The sequence below is a fragment of the Fundulus heteroclitus genome, unplaced genomic scaffold, assembly GCF_011125445.2.
Source record: "Fundulus heteroclitus isolate FHET01 unplaced genomic scaffold, MU-UCD_Fhet_4.1 scaffold_37, whole genome shotgun sequence".
Taxonomy (NCBI): domain Eukaryota; kingdom Metazoa; phylum Chordata; class Actinopteri; order Cyprinodontiformes; family Fundulidae; genus Fundulus; species Fundulus heteroclitus.
In genome coordinates, this window is record NW_023396781.1 from 4,001,817 (window position 1) to 4,028,614 (window position 26,798).

The 26,798-nt window shown below is 42.9% G+C and overlaps 1 long non-coding RNA gene across 2 annotated transcripts; it reads left to right on the forward strand.

Annotated features, from left to right (window-relative positions):
• The first annotated feature begins 19,722 nt into the window (after nt 1-19,722).
• Nucleotides 19,723-21,725, forward strand: LOC118560053. Of its 2 annotated transcripts, XR_004929042.1 has the most exons (4): nt 19,723-19,749; nt 20,501-21,097; nt 21,179-21,370; nt 21,549-21,725. It is a non-coding gene; the product is annotated as an uncharacterized LOC118560053 (long non-coding RNA). The 2 variants fall into 2 exon arrangements; XR_004929041.1 differs by lacking the exon at nt 19,723-19,749 and having other exon boundaries at nt 20,331-21,097.
• Nucleotides 21,726-26,798: the final 5,073 nt, after the last annotated feature.

The window sequence follows — 26,798 nt, forward strand, 5'->3', positions numbered from 1 at the left end:
AAAGTGCTATATAAATAAACTTGCCATGCCTATATTTTATTCCATTTTGTAATCCAAGGTGGATTAAATTTGCAATGTGGAAACGGAGTGGCTCTCCTCTTTGCTCTCTTTAAGGTTGCTCTATGCTTCACACATGTGCGTTCTGCATGGAAATGCTCTACAAAGTCTGCAGCATTTATGCCCCATGCTGCTCTTGCCCCTCCAGTTATTCAAATTTCCACATTCCCAGATCTGTGGGAAGAGGAGGAGGAGTGGCAACTATCTTTCAGTCTGATTTATTAATTAGTCCCAGGCCAACTAATAATTACAGTTCTTTTGAACATTTAACCCTCAGTTTCCCTCATCCAAACAGCAAAGCAATAAAACCACTTCTGTTTGTTGTTTTGTATCGTCCACCAGGCCCTTACACTCAGTTTTTGGATCAGTTGTCAGATTTCCTATCTGATTTAGTGTTAAATACTGATAAGGTTATTATAGTGGGTGATTTTAACATCCATGTTGACACTGAATGTGATAACCTTAGTGTAGCCTTTAAAACTATCCTAGATTCAATTGGTTTTGCTCAAAATGTGCATAAACCGACGCACTCTCGGCTCCATACTTTAGACCTTGTTCTGACATATGGCATTGATTGTGAAGAATTAACAGTATTCTCTCACAACCCTGTCCTGTCTGATCATTTTTTAATAACATTTGAGTTTAATCTAATTGAGTTCTCCACCCCCAAAAGAGGGTTCCATTGTAGTAGATCTTTATCGGATAATGCCGTATCAAAACTTAAAGAGTCTGTCCCCTTTTTAATATCCTCAGTATTGCAGAAATGCCCTGTAGATGGCAGCAATGCTGTTTCTTCCCATTCACAAATCAATACCTTTGCTAACAATGTGACTTCCTCATTGCGTTCTGCATTAGACAATGTAGCTCCCTTGAAAAAGAAGCTGGCTCCCTGGTTTAATTCAGAGCTGCGTTCCTTGAAGCACAATGTTAGGAAATTGGAGAGAAAATGGCGCTCTACACACCAAGAGGAATCCTACTTAATCTGGAGGGACAGTCTATTGTTGTATAACAAGACCCTTCGCAGAGTTAGAGCAGCATATTTTTCATCATTAATTGAAGAGAATAAAAATAATCCTAGATTTCTCTTTAGTACAGTTGCCAAACTTACCCAGAGCCACAGCTCTGTTGAGCCATCCATTCCCTTAGCTCTTAGTAGTAATGATTTTATGGGATTCTTCATAAATAAAATTGATGCCATTAAAAATAAAATAATTGGCATCCTCCCAAACATGATTACCTCGTCCTCAGTAAGTGAGGCAGCATTGGAGGAATCTTTAGAACCTGCACAGTGTTTGAACTGTTTAGAAGCAGTAGAGCTTTCTGAGCTATCTAAAATTTTAGCTTCATCTAAACCTTCTACCTGTATGTTAGACCCAATCCCAACCAAGTTGTTTAAGGACATATTCCCTTTGATCAGTGGCACTATTTTAGACATGATTAATCTATCCTTAGTAAATGGATATGTATCACAGGTTTATATAGTAGCTGTTATTAAACCTTTACCTAAGAAACCTTCTCTTGATCAAGATGAGTTAGTAAACTACAGACCTATATCTAATCTTCTTTTCTTATCTAAAATTCTTGAGAAAGTAGTTGCTAATCAACTTTGTGAACATTTACAAAGCAATGACCTACTTGAGGAGTTTCAGTCAGGCTTCAGCGCTCATCATAGCACTGAAGCAGCTCTGGTGAAGGTCACTAATGATATTCTCATGGCCTCAGATAATGGACTTGTGTCTGTACTTGTCCTGTTAGATCTCAGTGCTGCATTTGATACAGTTGATCACAATATTCTCCTAGAAAGACTTGAACATACTGTAGGAATTAAGGGGAAAGCATTAGGCTGGTTTAAATCTTATCTGTCGGACAGATTCCAGTTTGTTCATGTTAATAATAAATCTTCCTCAAACTCTAGGGTCACCTGCGGAGTACCACAGGGTTCAGTCCTTGGACCAATTCTATTTACTATATATATGCTTCCGATCGGCAAAATTATCAGACAGCATGGGATTAATTTCCACTGTTATGCTGATGATACTCAGCTATATTTATCCATAAATCCTGATGAATCCAATCAATTACTTCTACTGCAGTCATGTCTTGATGACATCAAAAGCTGGATGACTTTAAATTTCCTGCATCTAAATTCTGACAAGACCGAAGTTGTAATCTTTGGGCCAGAGTCCTCAAAAAATAAACTTCTTAACCAATCACTTAATCTGGGTGGCATCAACTTGGCCTCTGGTAATAAAGTAAAAAATCTTGGTGTTATTTTTGGGAGGCAGATCCTTTAGCTATCAGGCTCCTCTCCTGTGGAACCAACTCCCAGTTTTGGTCCGTGAGGCAGACACCCTGTCTACTTTTAAGACTAATCTTAAAACTTTCCTTTTTGACAAAGCTTATAACTAGAGTGGCTCATGTTACTCTGAGCTACCTTTATAGTTTTACTGCTATAGGCTTAGGCTACTGAAGGATATCAGGATCTAATTTTCTCACTCTATAGAGTTCTCCTGTTCTTCAATTATGCATTATGTGTTGTCATTTCTGCTTTAACTTTCTGTTCTCTCTCTTTTTTCCTCATAGTAGGTACACCTGGTCTGGCGTTCTGTTAACTGTGACATCATCCAGAGAAGACAGCTCACCCGCTACTACCATCTAATGTAGAACAGATTACTGGATCAATGTGTGCTTCGGTGCTTTTTTGTCTCTCTTGTTGTGCCTCTGCTCTGTCTTCTGTAACCCCAGTCGGTCGAGGCGGATGACCGTTCATACTGAGCCCGGTTCTGCTAGAGGTTTTCCTTCCCGTTAATGGGGAGTTTTTCTTCCCACTGTCGCTTCATGCTTGCTCAGTATGAGGGATTGCAGCAAAGCCATGTACAATGCAGACGACTCTCCCTGTGGCTCTATGGTTCCCCAGGAGTGAATGCTGCTTGTCGGGACGTTAATGCAATCAACTGGTTTCCTTATATAGGACATTGTTGACCAATCTGTATAATCTGACCCAATCTGTATAATATGATTGAACTTGATTTTGTAAAGTGCCTTGAGATGACATGTTTCATGATTTGGCGTTATATAAATAAAATTTAATTCAATTGAATTGAATTGGTTAAAGGTATGGAGACAACTGGGGGGGGGGGGGGGGGGGGGGGGGGGGGGGGGCTCTACGACAGCTAGACAGGAGGAATCTTTCTTCCCTTTCTCCGGGACTCCCTCACCTCGCTTTTGGATTGGCTACACGTTACATTCAACAGGCCGCACACCACACATGCTTGGATATCGGGGCAAGACAATCCAACATGCGAATATCCCCGATTTGAGGTCGGAGCGGTCCCGACGTTCCACCGAGCGGATCAGATCTCTCTTAAAACCACACACAGAAGGATATTCTCTTAAAATTATCTCTCAGAAGGGGAAGACCAGGATGAAAATCGGGCAAAAAAATCCTGCCATGTGAACCAGCCTTAAACTTCCTTTGGGAGGTGGAAAGTCACAGTTTTTTTTTTATTACAGTGCACAATTTGGAGCAGAATCCTGATAAAAACATAGCTTTGATGCACAATGTGCAAAATGCTCACTTTTTTCCATTGATTTGACCTTTAAATGCAAAGGAGTAATTTCATTGAAATGTATATTTGTGTCGAATCAACCTGCTGACTTAGACCCTATTTTACCCAAAACTAGTCCTTGTAATCAAATTTAACCAGTGAGCACAATAATTAATCAAATACATCTGAAAGGCCCCAGCAGAATGGACACCCACTTATCCTACTTGAGATTTTACGCAAGCTGAGAGTAAAAATCCCAATCAAGTTTACTAGAGTGTGTGTGTGTGTGAGAGAGATTCAGACACAAGTGTCTGAATGTTTTTAGGAAGAGCAATTTTTTAACAGTGTCTGGTTCTTTAAGTTCTGTATTTCTTTTACAGAAGGCACTCTCCCTGTGACAGACTGGTGAGCTGTTCAGGGTGTAACGCGCCTTTCGCCCAGTGAACGCTGGAGAGAGGCACCAGCAACTCCTGTCACCCCATGAAGAATTAAGTGGGTCAGAAAATGGATGGATGGATGGATGGATGGAAAGCACTCTCTTTATCCCCTACTGGGAGGGAGTTAAGACTAATTCACTATAAAACCCCAGCATGAGCTTTTATTTTATTATCCAGTCTACAACCAAAATCTCTATTAAAGGATGGAAAGCGGCAAAGGAAACACTCCAGAAGACAAGGTTTTTGAGTAAATATGATCAAAAAAGGCCAACACTTATTTAAAATAAAAAAGAACAGATAAAAAACCCGAAGGCTATATAAAAAAATTACAAGGATTCAAAAGCTTCTTCGGGCACTTCTACAAAGCAGAAATGGAAAAGGCCTAACAAACTTTAGTCTCTCTTTGCAGAGGGTGCCATCAGCTACAGGATGGGCAACCAGAATCTCTCTTGCCCCCAACCAGTGCAATCTATCTAAAAGGCTTCAATAAAAAAATTAAAAAAAAGTTTTGATTTGGGTTTTTATTTACTCCTGTCTGGGTTTAGTTAGGTTCTGGCTTTTGTTTTGGTTAGTTCAGTTTCCTCCTACCACTCCCACTCAGCCTTCTACTGCAGTCAGTCACACCTGCCAGCCACTAATTAGCCAGACTCACTTCACCTGCCAGCCTCCCTACTTAAGCCTCACTCTGCTGTCACTCCTTTGCCGGTCCGTCATTATTCTACACCCTCTCTATGCCAGTCCCTCTGTAAGGCTTTGTATTCTGCTGCTTGTTTTCTAGTGATGGCGAGATGAAGCCTCATGAGGCATTGAACCACTCAGCCAACTTGTTCGAGAAAAGGTTAATTTCTTGACGGTTCATGTGCACACAGCACCACCTACTGGCAAGTTGTATAATCACAGCCAGCTGGATCTTAACACGTGTGATGCATTGAATTTTTGTCTATTATGACTCTTGGGAATGACTTCACAAAAGGTGTAGGACGAAATAATTTGTCTACATAAATTTTGTATACACATGTGTATAATAAAACATTGTTTCAATGTATTGTCTGTGTGTAATTATTCCCAAAATAGTAGTGACATGATATGGCATGTTGTGTAATAATGTTTTTCTGTGACTCTAGAAAAATGGCATGGGCTTAATCAGGCAGAGGACAATGAAAGTGCTTGTGGAACTAGGCAGGGGGTAGTGAATAGGCTAATGCTTGTGTAACTTGGATGATTTCATGCATTTTTATTAAGAAACAACAATTTCTCCACAGTTTTTGGTTTCAAATGATTTCTCTTTTTTGATACTACTTCTCCAACCTTTGAAAAGACACGCTCACATGGCACAGATGATGCCGGGGTGCATAAATAAATAAGTGCAAGTATGTACAGATTGGGGTACTGTGACCGATGATTAGCCCAATACTACACGGTCCCACAGTTTCCCCTCAGCAGCAACACTGAAGCGCACAGAGGTTCCCGCTGCGTCTTTACGCATGATCCAGCTGCTGATGTCTCCTCTCTTTTCAGCTCAATGCAATTCTAGACAGTAACAGTTTATAACCTATATCACCTTTCACAGCAACAGGTTTCTCATCTCAGTCGACCAGACAAATCTCTATTGCTCTCCTCAGTGCGCTCTGGGCGGTGAGGTGGGAGGATTTTACCCGATGGTGCGCTGCGTGCGAGGGATAAACGGGGGAAATGCATAAATAAAAACTGTAAATGGCTCCTATACAGTGATCATAGGAGCTGACCGGTCTGAGATCAACCTCCTGATGTTACAAGTTCTTTAAAATGAAAGAGCGCACCCAAATTACAAGTAACGTAATTTTGCGCACCTGAAAAAAGCGCACGGCAGCAGCGCACCGAAGCGCTGAGGCACATAAATACGGTGCATGTAGTTAAAAAATGCAGAATTGATAAAAACAACTTATAACCAGACGTAGCGTTTTTAAACTGCATCTGGTGAGCAGAACTGTTTTATGATCCAGAGTGCAGCCATCACTGGTTCTGAATGAAGGCAATATCTGGCAGCAGCTCTCTTCCCCCGCCCCCCTCCCCTCCTGCGTACGTAGTACAGGACCTTACCGGCTTACTTTCACCACTGTTAAGACTAAAATTATTCATAACTCTGATCGCTCCTCCTGCTGCTCTGTTAACATGAACTGCAGCAGGAATGATGGCCACAAGCTGTGAAAGAAGCTGAAACATCTCAGCAGAAGGCGGAGTTTTTATCGTCCGCAGCCCAGATGGGCGTTGGGATTTTTATGCGTGAAAAATGCCATGTTTGCGTGTGACTGTGTAAAGTCAGTGACGGTCAATGCGTGATAGTTGAGAGCACTGATCTCCTATCGATCTATCTCTCTCCTAAACTCTCCAAACACCAAACTAACTGTCTCAAACTAAATAACCACTATCCAAACTCTGCTATCCAAACTATCAAAACTCTATCCACTCTCTCAACTGACCGCAACTCGCCTACAACAACCCACATTTTGAATGAAGCCTGTGGGGATTCTAAAGCTGTCGAAGCCGCGCCAACATCTGAACCACTTTCCGAAGCAGTCACGTGGTACAGCCGGCCAGCGAGGCTTCGGACGTCATCGTTTTCGGCTCCTCCCCTAAATGAAGCAAGCCTCGATACGCGCTTCACGGAAACGCCCCCTCCATTACTCGACACACGCCTCGAAGCCTCGGCACATAACGTAACATCACTATTGTTTTCGGAGAAGCTTTGCTTTTTGTCCAGGTGTCTCCTGTGAACTGCTAACCTGACAAGCTACTCTGGAGAAGCTCTGCTCTGTTCCCTGGTGTATCCTGTGAATTGCTAACCTAACTAGCCGCTCTGAGTAAGCTCTGCTCTGTGCCTGGGGTCTCCAGTGATCGGCTAACCAAGCAGCACTTCACCTTCCTAGCTACCCAGCTTTAATGGACTCGTTCTCCGGGCCGTCAGCTCCAGTACCACCTCCTCCAGTACAATAACAGACTTTGGTTTTCCTCTTCCAGCACTCCTAACTTTTAACAGACTGTCAAAACGTGCTCTGTGTGTGTGTGTGTGTGCTCAACCCGGGTTCAAAAAGACAAATCCTGTCTTTTGCAGTCAGTATGAACTCCTCTGCTAGTGTGTGTGTTTTTTTGTTGTTGTTGCACAGAGCAATTTGGTACACCACCTTATATGAGGCCAACAGTGCTCGCTGGTTTACTGAAGTAGTTCACAAAGTGGGATGATTGATGGCTATATTCGGCACATTTTTGCTGAAAAACCCAAGCGGCTTATCAGCGTTATTGGTGTGTAATTTCTTTAAGTGACGGCTTAATTTATTTGCCTTCAAACTGTTAATTTTTAGACACAGTAAACACACCTGTCTATCCTCGTTTCCTATCGCAGTGACAGTGAAGCCACGCGCTACAAACGCTTCATCATAAGTTTTGGGTGACTGTTTGTCTCATTATCTCTGTCTCTCTCTGCCTCTCTTTTCATCCCTGTTAAATGTTTCCATGGTGTCTTGAGCATTTGTTCACCATACTTCATATCTACTGCTTTGTGCTGTGTGCATGTGAAAAAACAAACAAAAAAAACAAAAAGAAACCCACTAATACCATAGAGCGAATAATCCCAGCTTTCACTCTGACAATGAGAGCGGCACACTGTTGCCTAATTCTAGTACGACCGAAAAAAGAAAAAAAAAAAAGAAACATGTTCACACCCAAAGTGGTGCGCCCCACTATTTGAGAAGTACCGATCTAATGTGAGGAGTGAGTGGCTGGTTGTCCTGTTACACTGTACATCATATATGGACTTCCTTTCTGCCTTTCTCTCTCCTCCACTGTCTACTTGGATACAAGTTGCAGAAAGTTCCAGTTAGCCCTGGAATCAGCCATGACTCCCCCACATGGATGGCTTCTCATGTCAGTAGACTCCCTCTCTCTCTCCTCGAGTGTTATCAGGTGGAACTGAAGAACCTGGGCCTAGGGAGCCCCTGCAAAGCAAACGGAGAGCTGACGTCTGACCCTGTGACTCCTTTCAACAGCTGAGTCTTGTGCATTTCTTGTGAATCTTGAGTTTCAGCATTGACATTTCCAGTAGAAAGCTGATATGAGAGGCTTCTTTTAAATTTCCACTTGTTGGAATTCATAACAGTTTTAATGCCAAACAAATTTTAAATTATAATGGGGAATTTTAAACTACTTCTGCGAATCTAACTTTTACCACAGGTCACAGAAGGGAAATTACAGCTACATCATTTACACAAGTACATCATTAAAAATATTTCTACTTTGTGTGAGTTCTCACATGGTTAGTCAAAGTACTTTTAAGACTGAAACCTTTTCCACAGGTTGCACATGAGAATGGCTTCTCTCCCGTATGTCTTCTCATGTGGTTATTCAATCTACATTTGTGACTGAAACCTTTTCCACAGGTTATGCATGAGAAAGGCATGTGGCTGTTCAAATTATATTTTTGATTAAAACCTTTTCTGCAAGTAACACAAACAAAAGGCTTTTCTCCTGTATGAGTCCTCATGTGGCTTTTGAAATGGATTCTTTCACTGAAGCCTTTTCCACAGCCTATACATGAAAAAGGCTTCACTCCTGAATGATTTCTAATGTGGATATTCAAACTATTTTTGTATTTGAAACATTTTCCACAGGTTATACATGAGAACGGTTTCTCTACTGTATGAGCTCTTCTGTGAGTTGTTACTTCTTTGTCTAAAACTCTTACCACAGGTAACACATGAGAAAGGCTTTTCACCTGTGTGAGTTCTCATATGGTACCTCAAACTAATGGTGTTACTGAATGTTTTTCCACAGGTTATACATGAGAAAGGCTTCTCTTCGGTATGAGTTCTCATATGGCTTTTTAAATTAATTTTTTGACTAAAACCTTTTCCACAGCTTATACACGAAAAAGGCTTCTCTCCTAAATGGCTTTTCATGTGGACATTCAAAAAACTTTTCTTTTTGAAACATTTCCCACAGGTTATACATGAGAAATGTTTTTCTCCCACATGTGTCTTCAGGTGATTAGATAAGTTACTTCTGTGACTAAAACTCTTCCCACAGTTCTCACATGAGAAAGGCTTCTCTCCTGTATGAGCTCTCAGGTGGTTATTTAAGTTACTTCTCCGACTAAAACTCTTCCCACAAGTTGTACATAAGAAAGGTGTCTCACCTGTATGAGTTTGTATGTGGCTGTTCAAATTATATTTGTGATTGAAACCTTTTCCACAAGCAACACAAATAAAAGGCTTTTGTCGGGTATGAGCTCTTAGGTGGGTTGTTAAGTTACTTCTTAATCTAAAATTCTTACCACAAGTAACGCACAAGAAAGGCTTCTCACCTGTGTGAATTCTCAGGTGGTAGCTCAACTGAATCGTGTTATTGAAAGATTTTCCACAAGTTATACATGAGAAAGGCTTCTCACCTGAATGATTTCTCATGTGGCTATTTAAATCACTTTTTTGTTTGAAACGTTTTCCACAGGTTATACATGAGAAAGGTTTATCTCCTGTATGAGTTTTTAGGTGAGTAGATAAGTTACTTTTTTGACTAAAGGTCTTCCCACAGGTAACGCATGAGAAAGGCTTCTCACCTGTGTGTGTTCTCATGTGAGCTGTTAAATGCCACCTGAATTCAAAACTTTTACGACACACTTCGCAATGTTTGAATTTTTTATCTTTGAGAATTTTCTTGTTCTTCCCTTTCTTTACATTTTCCCTTTGACCTTTAGTTTTCTGAGCCCTCTTCTGTTGCTGTTCAGCTCTGCTGTATTCTGAAGCTTTGTTACTCTTTATTTCCTGATGATGCTCTGCTTTATAGATGTTCTGAAAGATTAATTGGTTTTCATTTAGTTCAGGCCATTTGTGGTCTGTTTCATCACCAGAAGCTCTAAGGATTATACTATGAGTCTCGCACTTGAGTACATCCTGGTTTTCATCCTGACTGATGCCATCAGCCTCAGTCTTAGTCATCTGCTGAGGTCCTGAACCATGCTCCTCTTCCTTCACTTGTTTAGGTTCCAGTTCCTCTTTGATTTCAAGAGATCCAGGATCGGTTCCCATCAACGTATCAGTTTCCTGCTTCAGTACATCCTGATTTTCATTCTTACTGATGCCTTCACCCTCAATCTTTACAATCTGCTGATATTCTGATTCACAATCATCTTTGCTCGTTTGGCTCAGTTGTAGTTCCTCTGGTTCTTCTTTGATTTCAAAAGATACAGAAACTGGTACAATTAAGGTGTCTATCCGACTCAGTACTATGTGGTCTTCTTTCTTCACAATCTGCAGAGGTTCTGATCCACACTCTTCTTTTACTTGTGTAGATTCTGGTTCCTCTCTCTCCTTGGCTTCCAGAGATACTGTTTTCCTCTGCTCCAGAACAGAGACCTCTATTTGGTTGAGGGTAAATCGACGTGCAAGGACATGTTGTTTAGTAATAGACATAATGTTCTAGCAAATCTGAAAAAGAAAACAAACAGAAAGTGTAATATTAATATTTTAGCTTTATATCTCCAACAGGAGGTTCTTTGTTCATCTTTTCAGTTGCTGGACCAAGAGCCTCACGGCTCCTGATACGGACCAAAAAAGGCATATCTGAATTTCTACAGATTTATACTCGTCACATAATGAAGACATTAACACTGATGAATTTCTAAGTGATATCAAGTTCCCAAAATGACAGCATAAATGGGTCATGGCACTAAATTCTCCTCTTACAATAGATGAAATCCAGGAAAACCCACAACATACAGCATTTCCCCCTACCATTAGATAATGAGAGTGGGTGACCCCCCAAGATTATTATGGCATGCAGTAAGGCTGGGTGATAAACTGATTAAATCGATTAATTTGAATTTACAGTTTTTTAAGATTTTATTTTTGGAAAAATCAGGATTTTGTTTTTGCTAATGCACTCACTGGGCTTTCATGAAGAGAATAGCATGCTGAATATATGTTTAGGAAAATGTAAAGTCAAAATGTGGTAAAGGGGAATCTTTTTGCCATAATACAAGGCACTTTAATTTACCCATTAACTTTTTAAAAAGTTAGTTGTGAAAAGCAAAACTCTATCAGGAGAGGCTGATCAGACCACAATTAAGTGTCTAATCATTTCTGGATTAATATCTCTCTCTCTCTCTCTCTCTCTCTCTCTCTCTCTCTCTCTCTCTCTCTCTCTATACATTTTTGACATCAGTCTAAAAATAGCACAATCCTCCAATGATCTGCATCTAAAATGTTACTTTATTCAGTTACTCTTCCTTTTTAATTATGTCATGGTTCAGTCATCATCATCTCCTGTCCGATAACTAACTCTGGTCATCTCATCCACAATTCAGTACTTTCAATAAACTGCAAAAGAACAAGCTCTGTGTGTGCGTGCTCTGTCCGGGTTCACAAAGACAAATAATGACAAATTATACTTGTATTTACATAGATATAAAAATGACAAAAGCATTAAAAACACCTTTATATTACATCGAGTCAAGCTGAGCTTGGACTCTTGTAGTTCAAAGGTCAGTACAAGTAGCCCTTAATATGACACAGTACCGATGAAGTAGCTCTCAGTTTCAAAAAGGTTGGTGATCCTTGTTTAAGTACTACCCAATATGTACTGCCTTTTTTTTATGGGGCAGATTCTTTAAGCTGATATTGCTTTTCTTCCTCCTTTTACATTATGAAAATGACACAAATGTTACACAAGTTTCTAAACTTACATTTAAACCAGCTTCAGACCACAGTTTGAAAGCCATTACTGTCTGCTGCCTGTCTGCCATGGCCAAAAGATCCAGACAGTATTGTGCAAGTTGCTCCTGCTGAGCTTGTAGCTGCTCACCCTGAAGTCGGAGTGCAGTGCGAACAGGGTCTGAGTTGTCTGAGTCCATGTTATGGCCAGTTCGTACTGTAACTAGGAGCTGAGCAGGCTGGACTCAAATGACAACTCAGATTCAGACAGTTTCCAAGATTCGGGTGTTTAATGATGGTCCAAGGGTCGGTACACAGAGAATCAGTCAAAATAGGCAGAGGTATCCAAAAACACTGGGCAGAGGCAGAGTCGAGGCACAAAAAGGTTCAAAAATCACTAGAAGCTCAGGGAGAAAGGGCTGGAACGCTTGCTGGAATAGGCTAGACAAACTGGCAAGGAAAGAAGGGTACCAACTGCTTAAATACACTGGAGGAGAAGATAGGTAACAGGTGTGATCAATCAGGCTGGTGAAGGGCAGGCAGCAGAGGTGGGGCAAAAACAAGTTGTCATGTCACAGCTAGTAGATAACTTTCAGTCTAAAGTCTCACATATCACTGACTGCATTGCTCCAGTTAAAGTGAAAGTTGTTTCCGAGAAGAAAAAATCTCCTTGGAGAAATGCTCCAGCAGTTAGAGGAATGTCGGAAAGCTGAACGCAGGTGGAGAAAGAACAGACTCCAGGTTCACTACGACATCTATAAAGAGAGACTTTACAGATATAACTTACAATTGAAAAATGCAAGGGAATCTTTCTTCTCAGAGATCATCAAGAAAAACATTGATAATGCTTGTGTCTTATTTTCCAGTTGACAGGCTAACAAATCCTCCTGTGTCAGTGGCTTGCAATTAATTTGCTAACTTCTTTACTGAAAAAATCCTAAAAATGAGAGGATCACTTTGTACTACCATATCAACACCACAACCAAAGCTGTATTCAGCTGGAACTACTTCTGACAAAATGTCTCATTTCAGCCAAATAAACCACAAAAGCTTAGAGCAGATCATTCAGCAGCTAAGTTCCTCCTCCAGCTGCCTTGATGTTCTACCCACAGCTTTCTTTAAAAAAGTTTTACCTGGCATAGCGTCTGATGTGACTCAGATAATAAACATGTCCCTTCTGTCAGGTGTTTTCCCCCAGTCCCTAAAAACAGCAAATATCAAACCACTGCTGAAAAAGAACAATTTAGACAAACTACTACTCCAGAACTACAGGCCCATCTCAAACCTCCCCTTTATCAGTAAGATTATTGAAAAAGCTGTATTTCAACAATTAAACACCTTCTTAACAACGACCAGCCGCTTTGATGTTTCCCAGTCAGGTTTCCGTGCTCACCACAGTACAGAGACCGCCCTTATTAAGGTGTTTAATGACATCCGTAAAAATACAGATTGTGGAAGAACCACCGTGCTGGTACTATTGGACCTCAGTGCAGCATTTGATACTGTCGATCACTCCATTCTGTTAGAGCGTCTGGAGAACTGGGTCGGCCTCTCTGGCACAGCACTCCACTGGTTTAAATCCTACTTAAAGGACAGGGACTTTTTTGTGTCAGTAGGTAACTTTACATCCCAGACGACAAAGATTACATGTGGGGCTCCCCAAGGATCCATCCTGGGTCCCCTCCTCTTCAATATCTACATGCTCCCTCTAGCTCAGATAATAAAAAATAACAACATCAGCTACCATAACTATGCAGACGACACACAGCTTTACATCACCATGTCACCAGGTGACTATAAACCAGTTCAAGCACTGAGTAAATGCCTAAAAGAAATCAATGCCTGGATGTGCCAAAATTTTCTTCAGTTGAATAAAAACAAAACAGAAGTAATAATTTTTGGACCAATAGAGGAGAGATCAAAAGTTAGCACACAGCTTCAGTCGCTTCAACTTAAAACCACTAATCAGGCCCGAAACCTGGGTGTAGTGATGGACTCAGACCTGAACCTTCAAAAGCATCTAAAGACAATTACAAGGTCGGCTTTCTATCACCTGAGGAATATTTCCAGGATTAAAGGACTAATGTCTCAGCAGGATCTGGAAAAACTAATCCATGCCTTTATTTTTAGTGGAATTGATTACTGCAACGGTGTTTTCTCAGGTCTGCCTAAAAAGTGGACCAGACAGCTGCAGCTGATCCAGAACGCTGCTGCCCACGTCCTCACTAAGACTAAGAAAGTAGAGCACATCACCCCAGTTATAAAGTCATTACACTGGCTCCCTGTATCTCAGAGAATAGACTTTAAAATACTTCTGTTAGTCTATAAATCCATAAATGGCTTAGCACCTAAATACATCACAGACTTGTTATCAGCGTATAAACCCTCCAGACCACTCAGGTCCTCTGGCTCCAGCCTTCTCTGCATACCTAGAACACGAACCAAACACGGAGAAGCAGCATTTAGTTCCTATGCTCCACTTATCTGGAACAAACTTACAGAAAACTGTAAAAGTGCGGAAAGCCTCTTTCTACATTCTATCCCTACTTGCTTTTATTCCTATATTTTAATCATGTAAAGCACTTTGCATTGTCTCTGTACTGAATTGTGCTATATAAATAAATTTGCCTTGCCTTGCCTTGCCTAAGAGCCACCGGGACTGAGCCAAATTGTCCGTTCTTCGTGTTTTTCCACAATTTGGGGCCAAGGATCTGCAAATCCTGTCAAGAAGACCTGCTGTGGTTTTGACCTGGTTGATGGAAAGAACCAGATGTTCCAGAGATGGGAAACGCACCCGTGAGATGTCAGTTCTGAAGCTGAACCAACTTGTCGAGCAGAAGAGACGGACCTCAGACACGATCATCAAAGCAAAGGGCTCAAGGCATGAGACTTTGTGAATAGCACATTAAATGGGATATCGGGGTTGCCATCAAGAGAAGGGATGTTTTCGGCTGAACAACTCCTTATCCAGCAATCAAAGACACTTTGGGATGACATCAATGGTTCGGGTCTGTCTGTTCCTCCAAATTTAAAAGCCTCTCCTGAACACATTAGTAAGCAGCCTTAGATAGAGTTAGGAAGTGGATTAAATTTTAATTTGTAATTTGTTAAATTGCTTAATGCTGTTACTAATTCCCTGCTAAAGCATACTAATTAAAGAAGCATATAACATTTTATTAGAAGTTGTGGACATTCAATTATTAAGTCAACATTTTTCGGAGTTCTTCTATGATTGTAAAACAGACATAGTGCATGGTTCTAAAATTACTTAGGAGGTCTTAAAAGGTTGCCTGTAGCCCAAACTTTAAAACAACACCCTTTGGGACTTTTGAGTTTCTAAAAATTGTCACTGTCTAAAAGTAGGAGCCACCGTTAACCAGGGCGGTGGTTGGGAAATAGGTGGCCTCAGGCTACTAGGTTGACTGACCTGTCCACTGAAAAAGAGTGTGGCCCTAGGATGGAGGTGGTTAGTAGACTGGAAGGAAGGAAGCCTTTCTCAGAGAAGTCCCAAAGTATCTAACATATTCTACTTCCTGCAATGGAAGTGAAAAAATCTGTTAGGGATTGGCTAATATACAGCAAGTCAAAAAAGTTCATATTTTGGCTGCATTGATTGCTCTTATAAAGAAAAAATTAACCATTGCACTAAATTCAATAGATGGGTTGAAAATCCGTCCGTCCGTTTTCTTCTGTTCATCCGGGGTCGGGTCGCGGGGGTAGCAGCTTCAGTAGGGAGGCCCAGACGTCCCTCTCCCAGCCACTTGGGCCAGCTCCTCCGGGGGAATCCCAAGGCGTTCCCAGGCCAGCCGGGAGATATAGTCCCTCCAGCGTGTCCTACGTCTTCCCCTGGGCCTCCTCCCGGTGGGAAGTGCCCGGAACACCTTACCAGGGAGGCGTCCGGGAGGCATCCTAACCAGATGCCCGAGCCACCTCAACTGGCTCCTCTCGACGTGGAGTAGAAGCGGCACTACAGAGTCCTCCCCGGATGAATTAGCTCCTCACCCTATCTCTAGGGGAGAGCCCAGACACACTACGGAGAAAACTAATTTTGGCCGCTTGTATCCGGGATCTCGTTCTTTTGGTCACGACCCAAAGCTTGTGACCATAGTGTAGGAACGTAGAACGACCGGTAAATTGCGAGCTTTGCCTTTTGGCTCAGCTCTCTCTTCACCACAACGGACCGGTACAACGCCCGCTTGACAGCAGATGCTGCACCAATCCGCCTGTCGATCTCCCACTCCATCTTCCCCTCATTCGTGAACAAGACCCCAAGATACTTGAACTCCTCCACTGGGGGCAGTACATCCTCCCCAACCCGGAGGAGGCACTCTAACCTTTTCCGGTTCAAGACCATGGTCTCGAATTTGGAGGCACTGATTTTCATCCCGGCTGCTTCGCACTCGGCTGCAAACCGCTCCAGTGAGAGCTGTAGATCATGCCCTGATGAAGCCAATAGGACCACGTCTGTAGTTGGAACACACCCTCCGGTCCCCCTTTTTAAATATAGGAACCACCACCCCAGTCTGCCAATCCAGGGAAACTGCCCCAGATGTCCATGCAATGCTGCAGAGCCGCATTAACCAACACAGCCCCACAACATCCAGAGCCTTAAGGTGCTCAGGGCGAATCTCATCCACCCCCGGGGCCTTGCCACCGAGGAGCTTTTTAACAACCTCGGCAACCTCAGCACCTGAGATGGGAGAACCCGACCCAGAGTCCTCAGGCTCTGCTTCCGCAATGGAAGACGTGTTGGTGGGATTAAGGAGGTCTTCGAAGTAATCCACCCACCGAAGCACGACGTCCCAAGTCGAGGTCAGCAGTACACCACCCCCACTATAAACAGTGTTGGTACTGCACTGTTTCGCCCTCCTGAGACGCCGAATAGTGGACAAGAATCGCTTCGAAGCCATACGGAAGTCTTTTTCCATGGCCTCTCCGAACTCTTCCCATGCCCGAGTTTTTGCCTCGGCGACCAGCTGAGCTGCCTGCCGCTTCGACTGCCGGTATACATAAGCTGCTTCCGGAGTCCCACAGGCCAAAAATGCCCGGTAGGACTCCTTGTTCAGCTTGACGGCTTCCCTCACCGCTGGTGTCCACCAGCGTGTTCGAGGTTTCCGCCGCGACATGCACCGACAACCTTGCGGCCACAGCTCCGACAAGCCACTTCAACAATAGAGGCGCAGAACATGGTCCATTCAGACTCGATGTCCCCCGCCTCCTTCGGGACGTGTTCAAAGTTCTCCCGGAGGTGGGAGTTAAAACTCCGTCTCACAGGGGACTCTACCAGACGTTCCCAGCAAACCTTCACAATACATTTGGGCCTGCCAGGTCTTACCAGCTTCCTCCCTCACCATCAGAGCTAACTCACCACCAAGTAGTGGTCGGTGGAGAGCTCCACCCCTCTCTTCACCCAAGTGTCCAAGACATGCGACCGCAGATCAGATCAAACGACAACAAAGTCGATCATTGAACTGCGGCCTAGGGTGTCCTGGTGCCAAGAGCACATGTGGACACCCTTATGCTTGAACATGGTGTTCGTAATGGACAATCCATGACGAGCACAGAAGTCCAACCACTGCTGTTTGGCGCATAAGAGCAAACAACATTCAGAACCCGTCCCCCCACACGAATACGGAGGGAGGCCACCCTCTCGTTCACCGGGGAGAACCCCAACGTACAGGCACCGAGATGGGGGGCAACAAGTATGCCCACCCCAGCTCGGCGCCTCTCACCAGGGGCATTCCATGTCCCAACAGCCAGCTTCTGCAGCCGAGGATCAGAACCCCAAGGCCCCCGCCCTCTACTGCCACCCGTTGCACAATGCACCCGACCCCTTTGGCCCCTCCCATAGGTGGTGAGCCCATGGGAAGGGAGACCCATGTCACCTCTTTGGGCTGAGCCCGGCTGGGCTCCATGGGCAAAAGCACGGCCACCAGACGCTCGCCAACGTGCCCCACCTCCAGGTCTGGGTCCAGAATGGGGCCCCGGTGACCCGCGTCAGTGCGAGGGAACACAAAATCCATTTATGTTGCTCTTCATAAGGGGCTTTTTGGGCTGCTCTTTGTCTGGTCCCTCACCTAGGACCTGTCTGCCTTGTGTGACCTTACTGGGGGCTTAAAGCCCCTGACAGCATAGCTCCTAGGATCATTGGGACACTCAAACCCCTCCACCATGGTAAGGTGGCAGCCCAGGGAAGGGCTGGCACCTTACCGGGTTGGGTTGAAAATATTCACCATAAAATACAGAGATTTCCAGGGCATGAGGCGCGCGCGCGCGCGCGTGTGTGTGTGTGTGTGTGTGGTGGCGGCAGGTGTAGAGGGGGGGCCCAAAAATACAACGTTATCCCGGGCCCTAGCAACGCTGTCAGCTCGCCTGTTACCCAGCAAGGTCCAGAAGCGTCTTTCTTTTCCAGAGAATGTTGAGGAGGAACAAACTCCCTCCAACTCTGCTGAAAAACTTTTACCACAGCACAGTATAGAGCGTCCTGACCCGTGGATGTACAGGGTGGTATGCCAGCTGCACTGCATCCAAGAACAAGCAACTGCAGTGGTCATCAAGACTGCTGAGTCGATCCTCGGCTCCCCGGTCCCACGCCTAAAGATCTGCTTGAACCATCTCCATTGAAAGACCACAAAGATCTGGGATGACCTTACCCAGCCAGGAGCCTCCGTTCAGCAGCCGTTCATCTGCCAGACACAGAGTCATGCGAGATCACACCAACACAACAGACATAGCTTTTAACCTATGGCTGGGAAAATTGCTAATACCTACTGCTATTGCATCCAGTCCAATAAATAACAAAACAATGGCACAATTATTTTTTGTAACTTGGATTAAAACAGAATATTTAACAAACAACATGCATCAACTATATCTGGTTGACATTAATACAAACAAAAAGAGATGCTACCAAATGAAATTTAGTTGTATCCTGAAAATGATAATGTTTCTTCTTCTTCAGTTTCTGTTGGAGTATTGTATTAAAGGTTCAATCATAACCAATAAAACCACATATTCCTATATTTTATTTTGATCTAATTGTGTAGTGTTTGCAGGAGAGCAGTTATGAACACGTTTGTTGATCTTTTAGTGTAAAAAACAACAGATGTTATTCAAACATGAGGGTTCTGACAGGTTCTGGAAAAGTGGTGGATGTCTGTAAGCATGTACCAATGAAAAAATGTCAGAGTTTGAAGTATTTACCAAACCTGCCAGCTAAACTGCCTTGGCTTTAAGGACACATTCACAAGCTCAACAAGACAACAATCTGACCTTTGTTAAAAAGCTATTGTTAAGCTGCTTCATCTGGAGAATTAGCCTCCAATGTAAGCAGGTTCTAACAACTCATCAAGTCAGGACCTTCTATCTGTCCTCCACTGTGGTCTCAATTTCTGTTTCTCAAGATACAAACTGCTGGAGAGAAATCAGTGGTGAAAGATTGGCAATTCTTACAGAAAAGTAATTTGTTCTCCTCTCTCCATTTTTCTCGAGATCAACCATTAACAGTGTGTTCACAAAACCATCTACCAGTGGCGGCTGGCCCATAGGGGGCGCTCGGGCGCTGCCCTAGATGTGGAGGGGAAAAGTCAAAATATATATAGATTTTAAAAGTATTATTAATGTCAGTTTGTACTTAATAGTACATGGCTACATGTAATAAGAATTATTAAAAAACTTCTACTGATTGACTCTATCATTTAACAGTGCATTTCCACCAACAGACGAATCATTTCTCTTCTTCTACACTTGTGGGGCTGTGACTGAAGGAGCCTACAAGTGTAGCGAAATAACCAATCGTATACTGTTGCTAGGGGAGATTTATAAATATTTGGCCAATCAGCATCGCCAAAATGAATGGGTTTGGGTAGAGCCATAGGGATAAAAAGAGTCGCGACACTCCCATTGGACTGCGTTGTACGCTGTTTGCCGCCTACTTCCGGGGTATGCAGCCTCGCATAGTTCCAAAAAGCCATTCTATGGCGTTGGACATCATTCACTTCAATTGCTGACTGTCGAGTAACTTCTGAGGTAAGTTGATTAAATAATGTTTTGAATTGTCAACTGTCTATATTGTATCATAGGCCATTTATGATGCTTATACTGATCTTTTGTTGTATGTACACAGCGTAATTATATATATATTTTTTATCTTGGTAGACGACCGATTGCCTGCTAGTTTTGTTAGCTTGACTTCGCCCTCTGTAAAGGTAGCACTAACGTTATATCCAGGCGTAAATTGATTAAATAGCTACCTCTTTTGAATTGTCAACTCTGTATATTATATAAATAGGCCCTTTATGGTGCATATGTTTATATTTATTTGTATGTGCACAGTGCAATTTATAAATATATTCTTAACTTGGTAGACAACCGATTTTCAGTCATTGCCTGCCACTTTTATCTCGATTTTGCCAGCTGTGAAGAAGGTATCGCTACACCAGAAATTACGAAGTTCATTAGTGAATCTCTAACATCCTTTATTAAGTAAGTTATTGATGTTAGATTACTAGGATCATCAAGGTTGACTAGGACGTTTTTTTTAGGTTGTATCTGCTGAACCTGGCGGTGTTAGCCATTAAGCTGAGTACTGTGTACTCAGCTATGCTAGTAGAAATAAGGTTTGTTTAATTGCACCCTTGAAAGGGCTGTTTAGTTGGATTGCATGTAGGAATACAAATTATTCCACACAAAAAATTATCATAAGCCATAATGAGGTTTAAAATGTTTATTACTCAGACAGTAGTGTGACTAATTTGTTCCCCAAACACTGCTGCTGCAGGCGGCTGCTGCTGGAGGCGATGACTGCTTGAGCTGGCTGATGTTGGCGAAGGATGGTGATGGCGGCTGCTGCTTGTGACGGCTGCTGATAATGTTGGCCACTGCTGGCGCTGGCAGCTGGTGGCGGCTGGTGCTGGCCATGGCTGCTGGTGGCGACTGCTGACTGCTGGAATAAGAGGAGACTGGAGGCTGTGGAGACTGCGGACGGTGTGCCGGGAATGGAGTGGCCGAGTACATCCATGGCAACCAGTAAGGTGTTCGTTAGTGGCCTAGATGGTATGACCTTAGGTGAGGAGGTCTGCTGTGTGGAAATCGCCTTCTTGGTCTGACTCTTGCTGCCAAGGTACCCCTTATTACGGCTGTTTGCCTTCCTCTCATCTCCGATGCACTTTGAGTGAATCCTTAACCTCAGCCTGATATATGTTGAAAGGTTTATTTTTTTCAGCTCATGGCATGAGGGAAGGTTGCTGTCCAGACTCATGGCCTCTCTTTCCAGCTGTTCCACTACGTTGGAGGATTCCATAAGGGAATCACTCGTCTGGGAACGGAAGAGGTGCTCCACGTGCTGCAGGAGAGTGAACAGCTCATCGCATGGCCGGTATAATGCACCCCTTTTAAATTCCTTTAACTGTAGTAAAACAGCTTTCTCACTTGTTATGTTGGTTACTTTTTCAACCAGTGCACATTGGCATTCCTCACAGAGCGAGAAGCTGATGACCCTCTTCGCTATGTATCCTGCCAGGTGGTAGAGGACACAAGACTCGGTCTTTGTGAGGTCAGGTGGGAGCTCCACTCTCACAACCTCAGAAGCACTGCAGTTGCTGTTCTTGTTGTCCAAGAAGTCTGCCAAGTGGTCTGATGCATCATCCAGGTAACTGCCAGTATGGGTTGTCGAGAGGAACTGCCCTACAGTGACAGCCCGTAGTGCATAGTGGAACTCCACAGGTGTCGGGACTGAGTTCCTCTGACGTATGCAAGAAAAATTATTTTTGTAGGCAGTCCAGAATGAACTGGCTTGAATGAACATATTTGTGCCCCTGTCTCAACAGATCTTGCTGGACCAGCAGTATCGTTGTTGTGGCCATCACAGGTTTCAGTGGAGCGCCCCCCCCCCAAAATAAAATGGTTACGATACCTGTTCTTAACGCCTGTTTACACATTTGTTGTTCTTGTTCACACATACTGTACGTATGTTTGTTGATATTATTCATGCTTGTTCCCATTTTTTTTGTTCCACACTGTTAATTTTTATCTTATGCCAGGTACCTTTATTATTAATGTTGTCCTTTCTTTCAGCCCTGATGCACTCTGAAGCCTGATGTATGTGGAGGATTTTTTTTAAATGTATTTATAATATTGCTCCCTGTTCCTTCACTTTGTTCTTGTTTTTCCAGTTAGATACACACACATCTTGTTGTCTCACTCAGTATTTTTTATTAAACAATATTTGAATCATTCATCCAAGGTTAATGAGTTGTTATTATTTAATATATTTGATTCTTTGTGCATGGCTTAGTATTAAAATTATCATTTTGTGGCCAACTCCTGCCTCATCAGAAAAAGTGGGTGTAAATGCGGAATGGACTGTTCTTTCTCAAAAAAGCACAAAGCAACAATGGAGTCCAATGGGAGTGTTGCCTGTCACTGTTCTCTATCACTCTCTCTGCAGCTAACCTTACTCTTACTCTGTGCATTAATCCAGAGACGTAGAGAAAAATCTTAATAGCTCTGCACTTGCCTATAGACCCAAACAGATAAGCATAATGCTTTTGATAATATGTGAATGGCTTAATCTTAAAATTATATTCTTAGTCTTAACATGATCATGTTTCACGTTGTGGTCTGGGGATGACCACTTATCAGAAGTGAGCTAGCTGCTAGGCGAATGCTTAATGGACCACGGCAGACCTAACGCTACCACAAAGGTAAGCTAATGGCTGAATCGGAATTCATAAGCAAAATCACAGTAATCAATAATACAGCCCAGTCGCCAAAAAATGAAAATCATGAGACATCTGTCATCACATGAATGATATGGAAAAGAAAAGTTAAGTTAGAGCCGTTCGAGCCTGTTCTCCTGTCCATACGAACATGAACATAAGCTTTCCCCCCCCCCCCAAAAAATGTAAAACGTATCTAAGTAATATACAGCTTTTTGTTATCACCCTACCTCTCAAAATGGAAAAATGACATTAACAAATATGTAATCATGCAATAACAGCTGAAAAAGTAGTAGGGTGTATGTTTTATATATATATTTACCGTTAAATAACGCAATCGCAGCTGTCTGTCCCATAGAAGAACATGACAGCCAGCGTATGTTTTGGAACTATAGCGGTCTACACGAACCACGTGACTGCCCTGGCGGTGATATCAAAGAGTGTCGCAACCACAGACATGAATACGTAGACGCCGCGTCCTCGGGTGAGAGGCGTGCCGACAGAGCGGCCATCTTAGGTCAGACCTAGCTGCGCTCAGAGAGAATACAAGTCAATTCAGAAAAATGTACTTTATGTTTTCAGACACTCTGAATCCGGTGAATTCTCACCCGATTTCCAGATAAATCAACTGACTGAAAACGTCACCCCTTTAGGGGCTACATGGGACCAATTGATTGAATTAAATTATTGTCTAACTTGAAGGTATACTATGCAACCGGGGTTGATTTTCCAGCGAGGCTCCCCCCAGAGGGCGAAAGTAAAAGTGCACTGTCGTAAAGATGCTCAGCTGTTCTGGTTTCTCCGTGAAGCCAGACGCGGTTGTTGAGCTTAGCAGACAGGCGAACGCAACGAAAAGTGGAAAAAATGGCAGTACAAACAATGACTAACACAGTGAAGGTATGAACATCAAGCTTCCCGCAGCGCTATCTTGGCGAGGCAGCCGCCGTCGCCGCCTCGCCAGTTTTATTATTATTATTATTTTTTATTTATTTATTTTTTTTTTTTATGTTGGCGAGACGCTACCGCCGCCGCCTCGCCAAGGTGCAGCCGCCTCGCCGCGGCCGCCGCGGTAGCTTCTCGCCAACTTAAAAAAAAAAATAAAATAATAAAAAAAAAAAAAAAAAAAAAAAAATATATATATATATATATATATATATATATATATATATATGTATTATTATACAGTTTTTGCTATTATATATATATATATATATATATATATATATATATATATATATATATATATTGGAAGAAAAAGAGAGAGATTTATGTGTGTATAAATTGTGTGTATATTAGATTTATATATAACTGCAAAATATGTAAGTGCATGTACATTTTTCATCCAGTTTGACTTCAATTTAAATAGTTTTGATTCTGAATAAATATATGTAATCTGTCTGAAAGGTCACGAGCATTGTGAACATATGATTAAAATGAGATCTGAGCTGCCTCCTATTCATTTTGACAGCAGATGTCTGATCTGTGGTCTGACCCAAGATGGCCGCCCTGTAGGCACGTCGGCCCAGCGGCCGGCAGCGTACAATGGGGCGTCTACGTATGGTCGCAACTCTTTCCATCTCTATGGCGCTGGGTTTGGGGCTCCTGGAGTAGTAGCCCTAGCTGCACAGTGATAGGTGCACTTCACGCGTGACGTCACGAGCTACATCCGCGCTACATCCGGGTAACGGTGGTCGCCTAAACAGTACTGTTTTCGCTTACCAGCGTGACAAAACGGGTGAATTAGAGCGTACTTTTAGTTTATTTTTGGAATATAAACAATGCCTACGACTTGTTGTGCTGCCGGTTGCACACAGAGGCATTCCAAATCGTCGGACGTACGTTTCTTTCGTTTACCGAAGAAGAAGAAGAAATTGATAATTTCAATGAAAAGGATGCCAATCGACTGTGGCAGCCATCTTACCACGACAGAATTTGCAGTCTACACTTCATCTCCGGTAAATACAACTTAAAGCAAAGCACTAGTCATTGTTCTACTTAAATCATTATACAAATGAAAAATTAGGATATATATTTAAGTCAAGACGTAAACGTTCGTTTCGTAATAATATACGTACATGTACAATGTATGCAAACCCTCTGGCATGAGTCTGTGAAAAGGATTAATATGATGGGTTAGTATCTGAAACTGAAATGGGTTGAGAACAGGTTGTAGGAGGGGAGACAGTGTTGTACTGGTGAAGAGGAAGTGAGGATATCCACTGAGGCTAAGGTTGGTCAGGAGATTAGTGAAGTTAATGATTGTCTCCTTTGGTCCTTCTTTTCCTAGTGGAAGTTTTGGATCGGCAAAAGGTTGGAGAGTGGACTGGCAGGTGAGAGAACGATGAGTTATCTAGGAGCACTTGTGCCAGGAGAGCAGACAGAGGAGCGGTGTAGAGGTTCTTAAGGAGAGTTCTGAAAAAAGACACAGGGAATGAATAACAATACGTTGGAATCCAATGTCTGAGCATCGACTAAGAAAACAGATTTCTCTAAGGGAAGGACAGCAACACAAAATGTAAGAATTCAAGAAATCTATTATACACAGAAGAGTAGTGTGTTATCACCACTTGTGTGAGCAGAACAATCTGAAGTCTTCCTCAGGAAACCCGGTCCTATTTGAGGTAAGACATAGGTTGGTTAGTATCTGAAACTGAAATGGGTTGAGAATGTGGTGTACAAGAAGGCGTGATGATTTCTTACTAGTGCAGAAGAGGGGAGGATATCCTTAGAGAATGAAGTTGGCAGGAAATTGGTGGAGTGAATGATTCTTATCAGTATCCTGTAGGAGAGGTAACAATATTGGTATCTGAATCTGGAATGATATGACAATGTGTTGTAACAGGAGTGGTGAAGATTCCTTACTGATGAAGATGAGGCGATGATATCCACAGAGGCTGAGGGCGGCACAAGATTGCTGTTTGGTGGAGTTGGTGATTTTCTCATTTCATCTTTTCCAAGTTGGAGTTGTGTGTTATTAGAAGGTTGGATGGGTGCACTTGGAGGTGATTGACTATGAATTATAGAGGAGGACTTGTACCATAAGGGTCTCCAGAGGAACATTTTGGTGATTCTGAAAATGTGTCAGACATGGGTTTGAAAACCACTTGTGGCAGGAAAGGCATATGGCGTAAGATATGTCAAGTCTAAATGAAACTTGTACTGGCTTGCTGTACTGATCCCTGAATAGGGGAGCTACTTAAAAGAATCCTCCAGTCTAAGAGAATTTCATGAGCAGGGGTCAATATCCAGCAGTCAACAGGTGAAGGGTTAGCTTACACGCTGGTTAGGTCACCAGTCCACCACAGCTGCATTTTTTGGAATCATAAGTATGAGTTTTTTGTTTTTTTTCAATGACCTCAGGCAGGAAGGTAATTGTAAGGTTAAGGCTGGATTTAGTTTTTTTAATGAATCTGTTTTGTTTCATACTTTAACGAGTGTCACAAGACAGAGAAGATTTAAATTCTGACTAATAGCAGTGGTTGAAGTTAATTTCAAAGAAACAATAAAAAAAGAGTTAAGAGCCTTGACCGAAATAAACAAAATGAAGAAGCCTCAGACCTTGATGAGAGCTGATGATCACATCTGGGCCACCTCCCTGCCAATTCAAATGCTAGAACTCAAAGAGCAGAAAACAGGACTACTGCTAACTCACAACTCAATTACAAAAAAAAATCTTTAAAAGCATGGCTTGTTGACTGGCATGCTGGGGGATATAGAAGGGAGGAGCTGGGACCAAAGCTTTTCCCACATTTTGGTCAAAATGTCTACCTCAGATCATGTAAAATAATCAAGATGTTTTAATAGAAAATTTTCAAAGTGACACTGGATGTTTAAAATTTATAAAGGAGCGAGGTGAATCCTCAACAAAATAGCCACCCCATTCTTCTAAAGAGTCTTGATGCTCAGAGGGGATCCCCACCCTGATGCTCCTTCCCACCTGCCACACCCGGAGAGCCAGACCGTCGCTGCTTCGACCTTTTCCTGTGTGGCTCTGGCTCCTTCGTCCGAATGGGCACAGAGGCGATGCTTCTTTGTGGCTGTGTCCTCTCTTTGCTGCCAGCAGCCTGCAGCTTTGGCAGGCTTTGCTTCTGCCATCTGGATCACAGCCACGGGGGGAATCTGCTTGTGCTTCCTCAGCAGCAGGTTTCAGGTCTATATGGGCGTCTGCAAAGGTGAGCTAATTGGCAACATCTTTCTTTGCTGCTTGTGTGTTGCAGCTCACCCCATTAAGAATTCAACCTCCCTTACTGCTAAGTACGGTAATTGTAAGGAGCCAGGCTTTGCCCACTGGTCTACGGCAGCACTGCACTCTTAGACCAGGTGCCTCACCGACTCAGGCGCGCCACAACCAGGGGCCTG